We start from the raw sequence: 13,054 nt of genomic DNA on the forward strand, positions 1-13,054 counted from the left end.
CAAAATACTTTTCTGATTAGCACTTTTTCAAGACAAATCAGCTGCTCTTGTCTGGCTGTGCTGAAAAAATGAACACACGTGGCTCTGAACTGGCTCGAAGTAATCATGAAATCCAAACATGCTGCTGATTCTTGTGTCCTTGTGAAATTTTTCCCGAGAACTTTACAAGAATGCAATCATTGAAAAGATATCTTCACAGTTTGGCAGGGCTGTGCGTCTGGAGTCTTGTTTCCCACTCTCTCTGTGATCCCATATGTTGCAGCTCATCATCACAGAGCACAGATGTTGTCACAAGACAGTAATACAATAGCCTCTCTGACAAGGCCGTGAACAGTACAGCTTGTTTTTCACCTTGTTTCACACATAAAAAAAAAGAAAAATCCGCTTTCATGCATGAAAAAAATATATACAAAAAACCTTTTGTCGTTCAGTTTCATACATGAAAAATAAAAAAAACATTGTATCGCCCGGTTCAAGACATGGAAAAAAAAAATCTCCTGAAATTTTTTCACACGAAGATAAAGATTTCCCTGAGAATTTATATATATTTTTTTCAATAATGAAAAAATAACCCTTTTTAAAATCTGGTTTCATGAATGAAAAAGTTTCACACATGAATATAAAGATTCTCGTGAGAATTCTTTTAAAACCAGAAAACTTTTTTTTCCACACATAAAAAAGTATCTGAAAACTTTTAAAAAAAAAATCTGGGTTCATGCATGAAAAAAAATCTCTTCATAACTTTTTTTTCCTTGAATTGGGAGTGAAACCATCTGGATAGAGAGCATATGTTGTCCATAAATCGTGTTTCTGTGGAGAGATTACTGTTCCTCACTTTTCTTTTCTGATTATATCCCTGATTATACACATTAATTGCACACTGGCAACATCACCACATTCAATTTCATGTAGTGTATGAATCACTCGATGAACACATCTTGCAAGGTTTTTGACATAACTACCTCTGTGGATTCAATGGTAGAATATACGCATACATATGCAAAACCGTCAGTCTTCACCTCCCACGTACAGTAAATGCATGAGTGAGTCAGTTTAAGAGTACATCTTGTCAGACCATTTTTATTCCCTAAATGTTAATTGCTGTTCTGGGAAAGTGGTATCCATTAAAGCATAAATGATCGACTTCTCCAGATCAATGCCAGCAGTGATTTGGTGGGGAGAAAGCCTTAGTGTCAGGCTCATGAAGAGGTTTTATAAAGGGCTTTTTAAATCTGTCCATCCATTTTTATAATGACATGCAGCCATGCAGAGCCCTTCATCATCCAGGTTTCAAATTAGATTGACTGCGTTTGCCAGCGTGGGATGTGTTGTTCAACTGTAAGCCAAAGAAGGTGATTTTCTTACCAAACTAACAGTAGTTACTTGACAATTCAAAAGAGGAAATTACTGCAATTTTGGTATTTTGAATGGAACTTCATGTTGTAATTGGAGGTCCGCTGACCTTCACTGCCACACTGACTAAATGTTATGTTGTTTCTCCTCCTTATTAATAACATGCTCTTTTCAAATTTAATACATCCAAGAATGACTTTGATCTGTTTCTTGTTCTCAGCAAAGCACTGCTTTACACTTACACAATATGTACCCAGCTGCTGCTCTTAAAGTGAGCTGATGTGACTTCTGAAGAAATGAACAGCACATTGATTCTCTTAGAACGAAGAAGTCGAATAAAACAGTGTTGCTCTAATGATATTGGTCTAACTTAACTTATGATGGCTAATGTTAGCTGAAGTTAGAAAAACTTTAGCTAGACATACCATCGATCTATCAATTCAAATGTGGATACAGCTTAAGAGGACGAGCCCTGTTCATTCCTTTGTAAGCATCCCAAGGAGCATGAAGCCAAAAAAGCTTGACTTCCCAGGTATAAAATTAGTGGCCGAAGACCGTGTGCACTAGAGACTTTCGCTGACCTAGCCAGCTACCTTTGGTTTTATCACCTGACTAACATTACTGGGAGTGAAATGATTTAATCCTGTGTGTCCACTGGAATTTCCAAATGTTATCGAACTAAATGGCTCAAATTATGTTGAAGAAACGCATCATTTGACAGCAGTTGAGACGCTCAAAATAACATATCCATTGTTTTACAGCCACTTCTTTCCTAATTTAAGCTTATGGGAAAAAGTCTTTCTGGGGCCGCAGTGCATTGTGACGCTGTAATTACAAAGGTTGTCTTCCAATCCAATTGTTTAACTTGAGTATGTACTTGCGTGTTTTAGCCTTGCCATATTATCATAGTTGATTTTTGAGTTTTATTCCCAGTTCCCTAAACTTACAGTTTGTGTTAGTTAGCCAAATTTTAGCATTGTGTCTTTTAGATTTTGGCTGCATGACACACATTTTTAGATTTTGTCTCTGCGACAAACCTACAGCTGAGGAAACACAGTCCTGAAATACACACATTTTCTGCCTAAAGAATGTAGCTTAGAAAAATGTCCACTATATTGGGCTAACTCTGATGGCTAAATGAGCCTCATCATAGTCTCCGCTGAACCTTTTTGCACGGGATGAAGTCTGTTGTCTTTGCCCCCCATTTGTCACCCGTTTTAACATCATGAAGGTGGAGTACGGAAAGCAGAGAAGACCACAGCAGCCAATTATGCTATCAATAAGTATTGCATTAGGATAAAGACATATTTCATGTAGTATGAGTATTAGATGATATGATATGATGATCCTGACATCAGCCATAATTCAGAGAACCACAGTTGCATTTGTTAACTTTTGCTTTCGTTCCAACAACCCCCAAAGTTAGCTTAAAGTCAGAAATCTCTGAAGTAGTCATTCAGTCATTGGTACTGATCAAAAAACCCATCATCCCACTGCAGATACATTATGATCACTTTGGGCTGTGGGGCAGTATAAATCTTAGTTATTGCTCCTGTAAAACTTTTGGACTCTCGCAATGCCAACAAGCAGTAATCACAAAGTTGGTTTGAGGTGCTCTTTACTGGCAACAGTAACACAGCCTGTTTGACTTGAACGAGGCTGTTCTCGTCTGGATGTGTGTCAGTGGAGTACAGCAGGTGGGGACACGAGGCCTTGGGGAACCAAACGTTTAAAACACAGCCTCAGAGAGCTCATCTGCTTCCATAAACAGCTCTCAGATCCATCAAAAGGGCTGAATACACTTTTATGAATACAAATTTGATAAAAGGGATATTTTTTCTTTTGTTCAGACTCTACCCTCCCTCCTCTTCTGTTTTGCAGTGCTGCAGAAGGTGAATTCAAACTTTGGTGGTGAAAGAAAAAAAAAAAAAAAACCTGCGCTCTACAAAGAGCCAACTATGAAAGCAGCCATCCGCTCCACCACAATGAAGCAACTCACGGCCAACAAAGCTGGAGAATGAGAGGTTAAGCAGACTGTATTCCTCTTTGTTGCCTGTTTACATAATCCTTACAGTCTCTCATCAAGGAGTGTGGATGAAAAGCTTTCATCAACTCTCTGCGGAAAGCCTGTTTTCTTCTTTGAAGCTCAACACAGCGGTCCAACATGCACACAGGTGTTCCACTTTCACTGAGCAGGACCAGTGAAGCACCTGAGAGTAAAATCTAAAGTCAAAATGTGGGTCCCTGGGGAGACAAATCGCTGAAACATCGCTCTATTGAGCGTAGGGGAATTGGCTGTAGCGCAGCGTCATTCTATGCATTGATTATCATCCCAGCTGAAGCCAAAGACAATGAATGGAGTGGAGTGCTACACAATGAAAGGGCTCCACAGGCTGAGATATCAGAAAGGCTGTAAACTCAGTATTTCCATCACTGTCAAGTTCAGATGCAAACCTCGTGTCTCCAAAATGTCAGCTACTGAGAAAACAGCTTTGTCCAGTTTTGAAGCCACTCTGTGTTTTTGTGAAGGCTTAATAACCCCAAGAGGTGAGAGAACACTCCCAACCCACGGAGCATGTAATCCTCTAATTCACCCCTGCTGGAGTTACGAGGTTTGCACCCAAACGGTGGTGATATGTGGGAAAGTGGAATTTGGAAGAAGCAGCTGGGAATTGAAAGCTTTAAATATCCACAAGGAAAGCTGACAGAGAGCAAGCTGTGTCCTGTTTACTAGGCTGTACAGAATAATGATTCGTAAAACAAGAAGCAGTGACAAGATAGAAAACAACGTTGCAAGCAAAATACTGTATGCAGTATAAAAAGATAAAGGTTCGGATGAAAAGTGACAGGGAGAACAAAAAATTAAGTCACATTCAGCTTTCAGTGACAGGCGAATTGTGAGTAACAAAGCATGTCAGGGCAAATCGTATTCTTATTGTTATTCTGATGCTAAAGTACAAACTTGCTAAAAGCTGATTGCCAAAGGTTTGTCTTGATCCTGGGATCTAACTGTGCAGAGCAAGGTGAGTCACAAACACAATTCAATCAACTGATGGAGTCTGGCGATGCGGCTATTCTTTAAAGGTTAGCAGTGTTACTTGCACCAATGGGAGAGAGTTTTCTTTTTGTCTTAGTGTCTCTTCTTTAGCTTCAATAATGTACTCAATAGTGTATTTCTCAGTGAAAGAGAATAAATGGGCAAGGTTACATTTTAAGAGGAATTTGATCAAAAAGGTTGATTCGGTTACTTAAGAGTGGACGCAGCTCAGAGAATGTGAATCTAAAAAGAGAGCTGCGGATGACACCTCCTTCCTTAGATCATGTGGTGAGAGCCGATTTAGAACTCAACCACCTTCTCTCAGTAGGGTAAAACAACATTTTTGTCAACTCACATATAATGGAGCTACAGAAGCCCTGAGGGGCAAGCGAGGAAGTGAAGAAATGTGTCTTTCTGGTGATCCATTTTCCATGTCTGAGTCTTGTGTTTATGACTTGAGAACCGGTGGAAAAAAAAAGTTTTGTCAGGATAAAAGCTCCTTAACCAAGTTCAAAAATATGAGAGGGCGGATGACATGCAGCAAAGTGCCACCAGATGGATTTAAAAACCGTGAGCCACTGTAACAAGAAACAGGAAACGGCCTCCGTACATGAGGCTCATGCTCTACCAACTTAAGTTAAGTGTGAGTATAAATGGAAAGTGTAAACTGGAGCGCCTGTTTTCCCACCTTCTTAGTGAAATACTTTCCATTTTGATATAAGCTCAGCGTAAAGATACTGACATTATTTCATTAATCTGACAAAAGCTTCTTAATTTTAAGACATTTTTTCCGCAGAGACTTAAAATGTAGAACCACCAACTACAGAGAGCCCTGTGAGGTATCAGTCCTTTTTTACACTGATCCGTGTAAGCATTCAAAATGAAAAGTGTCATCTGCATAGAACATTAATAGCCATTCTGACTCATGTGCATTTCTGCATTGGACAAGATAAGAATCCTGAAGAACTCCTTTAATGACGTTTAAAACCTCAGGGTTAAAGGAGAACATTGAACGCTAACAGCATGGGGTCAGAACTTTACACTGTGTTTTAAGCGTCTTAACATGCTCCACATCTCACACCAAAAGTTATGCAACATCAGCAGACACCTGATGTGCACTGTAGCGTGTATGACTCAAAATGAATAAAAAAGTAGTTAAAATAGTGTGTTTGTGCAAGGAGCTACTTACCTGTTTGTTGACATCCGTGTGTTCCGGAAGCTAGACCAAAACTAGCATATCCATCGAGTGTGCACTTAACAGGCTAAACAGGCTATTGTAAGGCTCATGGCTCATGACAGGCTGTAACATGGACATGTACATTATGAAAATAAACACGAAAATGCTGGATTACGTTTCCGTCTCCGCCAGTGAGGGAGTAAGTGCACGCTCGACGGATCAGCTAGTTTAGTCTAGCTACCGGAAGACGCCGATGTCAACAAACAGGTAAGTAGCTCCTTGCACAAACACATTGTTTTAACTACTTTTTTATTCAGTTTGAGTCATACACGCTACAGTGCTGTGTGCTAAACAACTCCATCCGCAACTTACTGAAATCTGTTCTGCAGGTCATTTCTGAGCCGGCGACACGTTGAGTTATCACAGCCAGATTGCCGTAAAGAATTTGGGGAACGCGTTGTGTCCTTCAGGATCACACGTCCAGACAGATCAATAAGAAATGCGCCACAATGTTAATTTTTGATCTAAGATGGAACGACCATTGACAGCTTGTGGACTACCTTCCCAGTTTTGCCTTAACTGAACATTGAAAATACAGCACAGACAAAGCCGCGATAAGCAGATTCGCTTTAAAATGCAGCGTTTGTCCATCAAGCTGAAGAAAGCGAGCACCACCTGGGTGTTTTATTGCTACTGAGCTAAATCGGCTTATTATGCACGGCTATTATCACCGGGAGTTGAGGAAATTTCACAGTGTTGGCAAAGGTTCCCTCTCTCTCTCTCTCTCTCTCTCTATTTCTTTCTCTCTCTCTCTCTCTTTTTCTTTCTCTCTCTCTCTCTCTCTCTCTCTTTTTCTTTCTCTCTCTCTCTCTCTCTCTCTTGCTACCTGGCTCAGTCTCGTCTTGGCTGCATTTCCTCTATTTTTCTTCCTTCGCGTCCTTTTCAGTTGCTTTCAGCCTCTGCCTGCTTCTTGCTTCTCCCCTGTTCACTGCCTTTGTTTTTCATTCCCTGTCCATTCCCTGTTTTTCCTTCCACCCGCTATCTATTCATCTCTCTTTCCCGGTCTCTGTCATTCCCTTTTCCATACCCGCATCCATTAAGCATGTTTTCTTGGCTTTGTCGTCCTCCCTTTGACCCCTTTCTTCCGTATTTTGTTCATTGTCCTGTCTCTCTCTCTTTGTCTCTTTGCTGTTTTCCTGCTTTTTCATGGCTCAGTCCGTCTTTTCATATCATTGGCGTGTGCTGTTCTTGTGAAATCTTTTCCCTTTGTCTTTTAATTTTTCTCTTTGTTTCTTTCAGACGTTTCTTTTTATTCGTATTTGTCATGTCCGCCCTCTTCCGACGCTTTTTTCTTTGTCCCTGCTTTTTTCTGTCTTTCGCCCACCCCTGCTTTCTGCTGCCTCTTGCTCCCTCTGTTTCTCCCCTCTGTCAGCAGTGAGCAGCCCTCACCACTGCTGCTGCAGAGTTCATCTCAGGACAAAACCCCGCTCTGCTGCTGTTGCTGTTTCTTTCTGTTGTGCACACACTGTTTGCCGACCAAATGAAAGTCTTGGGTGTAACGGGGCCTGGGTGAAGATGGAGAACGGTGAAGACAAACAAAGACGTGTTTAACCGACGCACGGAGCAGTGGGAGATATATTAAAATGACATGACAGAATAAGACAAGGATGCCACATGGTATAACAAATGGATGCAGTTCAGCTGTGTTTTGCAATGGACAAGTGGAGAAAAAAAAAAAAAAAAAAGCTGGAACACACTCAGCTCTCTTGGCTGCAGTTTTGCGATCTGTTTTGCTCCGTCTCATTTCTGCCAGTATTTAAATTTGTTTTGTCAAGAGTGCTTAACAGATTTGACCTCATTTGACTTTTGTGGCAGATGTTAATCAGCAGGCTCACCTCACTGGATATCAGTTTTCACAACGTATACAGGACAAAGAGCTGGAAGTTGATGGATCCAATTCCAGGTGGCAGCTTTAGGACAAATATATCAGTTTCGCTAGTGTAACACTACAATGATGCTAGAAGATAAAAGGAAAAACCACGCTGAGTGAATAGTACCAGCAGTGGGTTGCCAGAACGACTGTTGCTCCTTGGCTCCAAATGTTGAAATCAAACTCGGCCACTGAGATTAGCCACGCTAGCAGTGTATCTCTTGGGATGGTATGGTCAGCCAGTTCAAATTTTCAACACTTCAGTGTGAAATAGCTTGACAGTTATTGAATATTTTCACATGGAACTCGCTCCAGACATTCATGGTGATTTTGGTATTCCGTGAATTTACATACATACAATTTCCAACATCAGAATTCAGCCCAAAACTAGACTACAACAGCAGCTGACAAAGTACAGCTTTGAGTAACAAAAACTAGATTCTGATTAGATTTGTACATATAGTCATGGCCCCCATACGATGAATCCTACTGACTTTGGTATTCTTCTGACTTTCATTCCTTGAGTAACTGTTCCTTAACATCTTGTCTGGTGCCATTATCAGGCCACATTTTCAGTTTGTGAAATACTGGTTTATGACTAAATACCTGCAAAAACAATATAACTATGATCTGCCCTGAATGTTCTTAACATTTACTGCTAATTAGCAGATGCTAGCATGCTAACACACTAAACAAAGATGATTAAAATAGCAAACATTATACCTACTGCCATTAGCATGTTAGCATTACCATTTGGAACATGTTGGCATGCTGATATTACATTTAGCTTAAAGCACTGTCCCTGAGTACCATCTTGCAAAGCTGCTAGCACAGCTGTATTCTCATTTGGGCTGAGGATAGCATGTTCTCTCTACATTTTTAATGAATTTTCTGGCATAATAAGCATTACAGCTTTGCAAGCATGGTTATACACTGAGGCCTTGCCCACAGGCATACAAGTTTTTTTGCAAGATGGATATATTTCTCCTCCACTGTAAAAAAAAAAAAAAAAAGTTATCAGCATGATGTGTACAAAATATATCTTTGCACAGGAAAATGCAAAAAATATTTAACCACCTAAAGCTCCTATTTGCAAGAAACATTTATTTTTCAGCCCAACTCATCAAATGATGATGCTTTGGGATTGTAGGGCGGGTTGGCCGCCACCCCAAAGCCTCAGTTTTTCCACAGGTAATGAGTGAGACTCAAAAATAGCACCTTTAAATAAGCATGCCCAGCAAGTAGGTGGCAATGAAGACTATGTCAACATTATGTCAGACACCAAAAAAGATCTGAGCATGGGCAATGACCTTATCTAAATATAATAATCCAAAACCTTAGAAAACCACTAAACTCATAATGAGGCCTTACGGTGCCAACAAAATTTACATTGGTGCTTACCAAATGTTAACAAACTGGGAGTCTGCTGTTCTTTCAGACATATACTCATCATAAAACACAACAATGAGCATGCTCTTATTGAGGTGATGATGTCATTGTTAACCAAATACTCTGTTTTACATGTCTACACAGATACACAGGACCAGGAGTTTTGAAAAATCTGCACTTAAAGAGAAGTTTATGGTCACAAAAGGCAGAAGAAAATGCTTGTTTTGCAAAAATATCCTCATGTGGGCAAGGAATCAGTCTTGTGTTGACCGTGGGCATTGTCATCAAAATTGAAACTGCTCCACATTTGCCACAGTGTTAGTAATGGTTGCTGGCTGGGGTGTCCACTCTTGCGGCATTCATTCACTTTCCACCATTCAAATCTCTGGCAAAGCTTTTGTGTGTGACACCAAACCCTGAAAGTAGCAGCTATTCAGAGCAACCAGTGCATGATTCTTTAAATCTGTACCCCTCCTTAATGTGAATCAGGCCTGACCTGGCAACCCTGCACTTCCTCTCGCATCTCACCCTCTCTCCCTCTCCTCATTAGCACTAACCCTATTCCAGGTCAGTACCTATGGCACAGAGCGAACACCAACCACACACACATAATTATACACTTTCTTCATCCCCTTCTTTCTCTCCCTCACAGTCACACACACACACACACACACACACACACATGCTCAGCCTTTCTGTGAGTCTCTCTTTGTCTTGCTTTCTTTATCCCTGTGTCTCCCACACACACACACACACACACAAACACAGAATGACACACATATTGCTGATCAGACCAGCCGAGCAGGCAGAAGTCTGACCTCATTAGGAACTATGGCAGCCAGCCAGGGGAGGGTCTGTTGGTGAATGACCAAGGAGAAGTGGTGAGGGAGCAGGATGGACTGATCTGCAGAGGGCCTGGAGGAGATCTAAGAGTTTCTCCCCTGTCGGATGCTCCCATAAGGAGGGTAGACTTTATGAATAGTGCTCAACTAAATATGTGGGGGTGAAGTTAATGGAATAATCTATCAGTGTCTCCCTCAGGATCATCAGGTCAATGTGTTTTCTTCAGTACATTAGTTTACGACCAAATTCCAGCAAAACTAATGACATTCCCATTCAGCCTCAAATGTAGCCCCACTTTATGTTTAATGCTAATGCTAATTTTAGCAGGCTAACATATTAAACAGCAGTATGTCAGATAAATATGCTTACAAAATGAAACATATTAGTTGTTACATTTATTTAATTGATTGTCAGTTTTAATACTTACACAATTAATGATCATACTATTGGTCAATAATATCATTACTGACAGCTGTTTTCTTTTTAGGAAGATAACAAACTGCAGGTGAGACTGCAGAATGCTTGGAAAGAGAAGGGACTTGATCTGGGACTTGACTTGCCTTAACTAAGGACTCTACTTGACCAGACATGACACAGCCTGTGACTTGACTTGACTTGCCCAAGAATAAAAAGTCCTTGAGACTTGGATCACATTTCTGGTAACAGGTTAATGGGGTTTTCGGCTTAAAGTTAGTGAACTGTGGTTATTATATTAAAGACTCAAACCCCATTTAAATTAATAAGATGCATAAACTTCGAAATAACATCATTAAAAAATACAATTTCTTTTCTACCAGGAGGTTATTGTTAACAAACAATGTGATTGGTTCTGTGCAGCCTCAGAGAGCCACCAGCAGACCAGGACTATTCAGCTAGCAGCCTGTGGGCCACATCTTGCCCAGAAGCAACCTTTAAGTTGCCCAGCATTAACACATTTCATATAGGCAAACATATATAGCATATATAGTTTATACTTACATGAATGTCTCACATGCATATGTGCATACATATGATGTACATGTAAGTCACTGTATACAAAAACAGGTTTTAAATAGGCTGATGAAAATATCTGGCCCATCTTTTCCTGATTTTTAGAGAAATCTTGCCCAACCGAATTCGTCATTTACCAGCTCTGCTGAAGACTCTGTCTGTTTTTTGTCTCTGTTTTAAATCTGCTTTCTGAATGCAGATGCTGCTGTCACGCAGATTTCAAATAAACAGAAGAATATGAGAACATCAAAACTTACAAAACTAAAAATCTTTGCTGCAGCATGAAATATTCAGATCACACGATAAAAACTGATAAAAGCGATAAAGCAATAGAAATCTAAAATGACTCACGCATGCACTATGATACAGCATTGATACTTTAGTGTTAAACTCCGGATAACTATATCTGTATAGATATATTTTTCTGGTTGTTTAGCCCCGAAATCCTTTGAAAATATGCTTCATTTTCAAAGCAGTTAACGGCCCCATCCAAAGCATTTTCTACTTTTCTGTCAGAAAATTGCTTCCATCCATCTTGTCACTCTTTCCATGGCTTTCAGCAGGCATGGGCTTGCATTAGCAGCCTGTGAAAAATGACTTTCTTCCCCACATGTGCCATTTACAGTTTACAAAGGAGGCCTACTGGATGGAAAGAGAGTACAGTCAATCACACACAAGCAAACTCCTACTTTGTCCTCTGGATTTATGACAAAAGTTAACCTCAGCCATGCGCCTGCTCTATATTCACTAGCTGTTTTACAGGTAGTCTTCTACCTCACAAATGATAGATTGCTTCTCGGCTACAAGGATGTATAGGCTTTCCCCTGCCGTCAGAATATGTCCGGCCGAATGCATTACCAAAACTTATGCTGGAATCACTGAAATCCTAACCAAGGTTCACAGACAGATTTACATATAAATGAAACTACAGGCAAGATCCTGCCCTTCATTATCTATCTGTTTATGCCGATGATGTGCGGTCAGAGAGGTTTGGAGGAGGAGACAGCAAGATGTCTCGACGAGTGGATGTCACGCCTCTGCACCATTGATGGAGCAGAATACTGTAGTAAAATTCGAGGATTCAAGGATACTTGCCAGAGTGGACACTCATATCGTATTTTGAAAATGCAGTGCAAATCAGTAACAGAAATAAATGTGTTTTTCAATTCTTATTTCTTGTTATTTTCCCCCGAGAAGAAGATGAAGAGTACATGTAGTCTACTGAGTCACTAAAAGTGAAAAACCGAAAAAAATAAAAAAAAAATAAAAAGCAAACCTATGATTAAAACACTGCATAACTTTACCAGATAGCTTGAGGGTTAATTCTTCAACAAACATTGCCAGTTGTTATGGTTATTCCGTTTTACTGGCGAGTTTTAGCACTCGATATATTATGCAAGTGAGGAAGAGGAATGCACACTGTCTCCAAGAAAAGTCTCCCACGAACAAAGTCATTTAATCAGCCTTTAAATATTAAAATCTGTATCTCTTTATAAAAAGTTTTAAAAAAGAATCTACTTTCCAGGGGCAAAGAGAAAGGACTTCACCTCATGGCTACATACTGTATTACTGCAATGACGTATTCTTAAAACACTTCTATTTAGAACAGAGTTTATCGCTTAATAATCAGTGAGAACAATGGATTAGATGGGCACACGTTACATTGCACGCCACCTCAATTAGTTTGCCTCGACAGCAGCTTCTAAACCCCCAAACATTCCCTCCTAAAACAAAGATGACTCGTCTGCAAAGCCTTGCTAAAACCTGTGTTTGCTGCAGCCTTTCAAACACGCAGTGCAGCAAACAAGCAGCACATCGAACAAAATCGCTGCATAATTGCACGGTGCACTGAAAGAGCCCTTGCTATTTTCATCAGTACACATGTGTAAGTAAACAATGTTTACCAGAACAACAGTGTCACCTCACGTGTTCAGTGAAATAGGGGGTGTTCGACCCATTGTAATCTCATTTGCAATGAGGAACGCCTTATTTGTCAACATAAGTATACATCTAGTCTCAGCTTACACTGGAGCACTGCAATGGTTTAAAGTGTTAATAGTAGTTTATGCCGCTATGGGTCTCTCAATGAAGACAAAACAAGAGACATAAGTACTGTGGGATCTGGGTAGTTGCCTTAATTGTTGAACAACCAGTGCTGCTAATGAAAAGCTATCTATGTGACTCAGGCAGAGATGCTCATGTTTTACAGCTTTATTAACCTTCATTAACCTTCATTAACCTTCCCTACTCTCTGGCCCTCTCCTGAAAGTTATAGCAACGGGCAACCACATGAAATGCACAGTTACCTTGGCCAAAATTACAGTTTCTCCGGGTT

The sequence above is a fragment of the Sparus aurata genome, chromosome 18, assembly GCF_900880675.1.
Source record: "Sparus aurata chromosome 18, fSpaAur1.1, whole genome shotgun sequence".
NCBI classification, from domain to species: domain Eukaryota; kingdom Metazoa; phylum Chordata; class Actinopteri; order Spariformes; family Sparidae; genus Sparus; species Sparus aurata.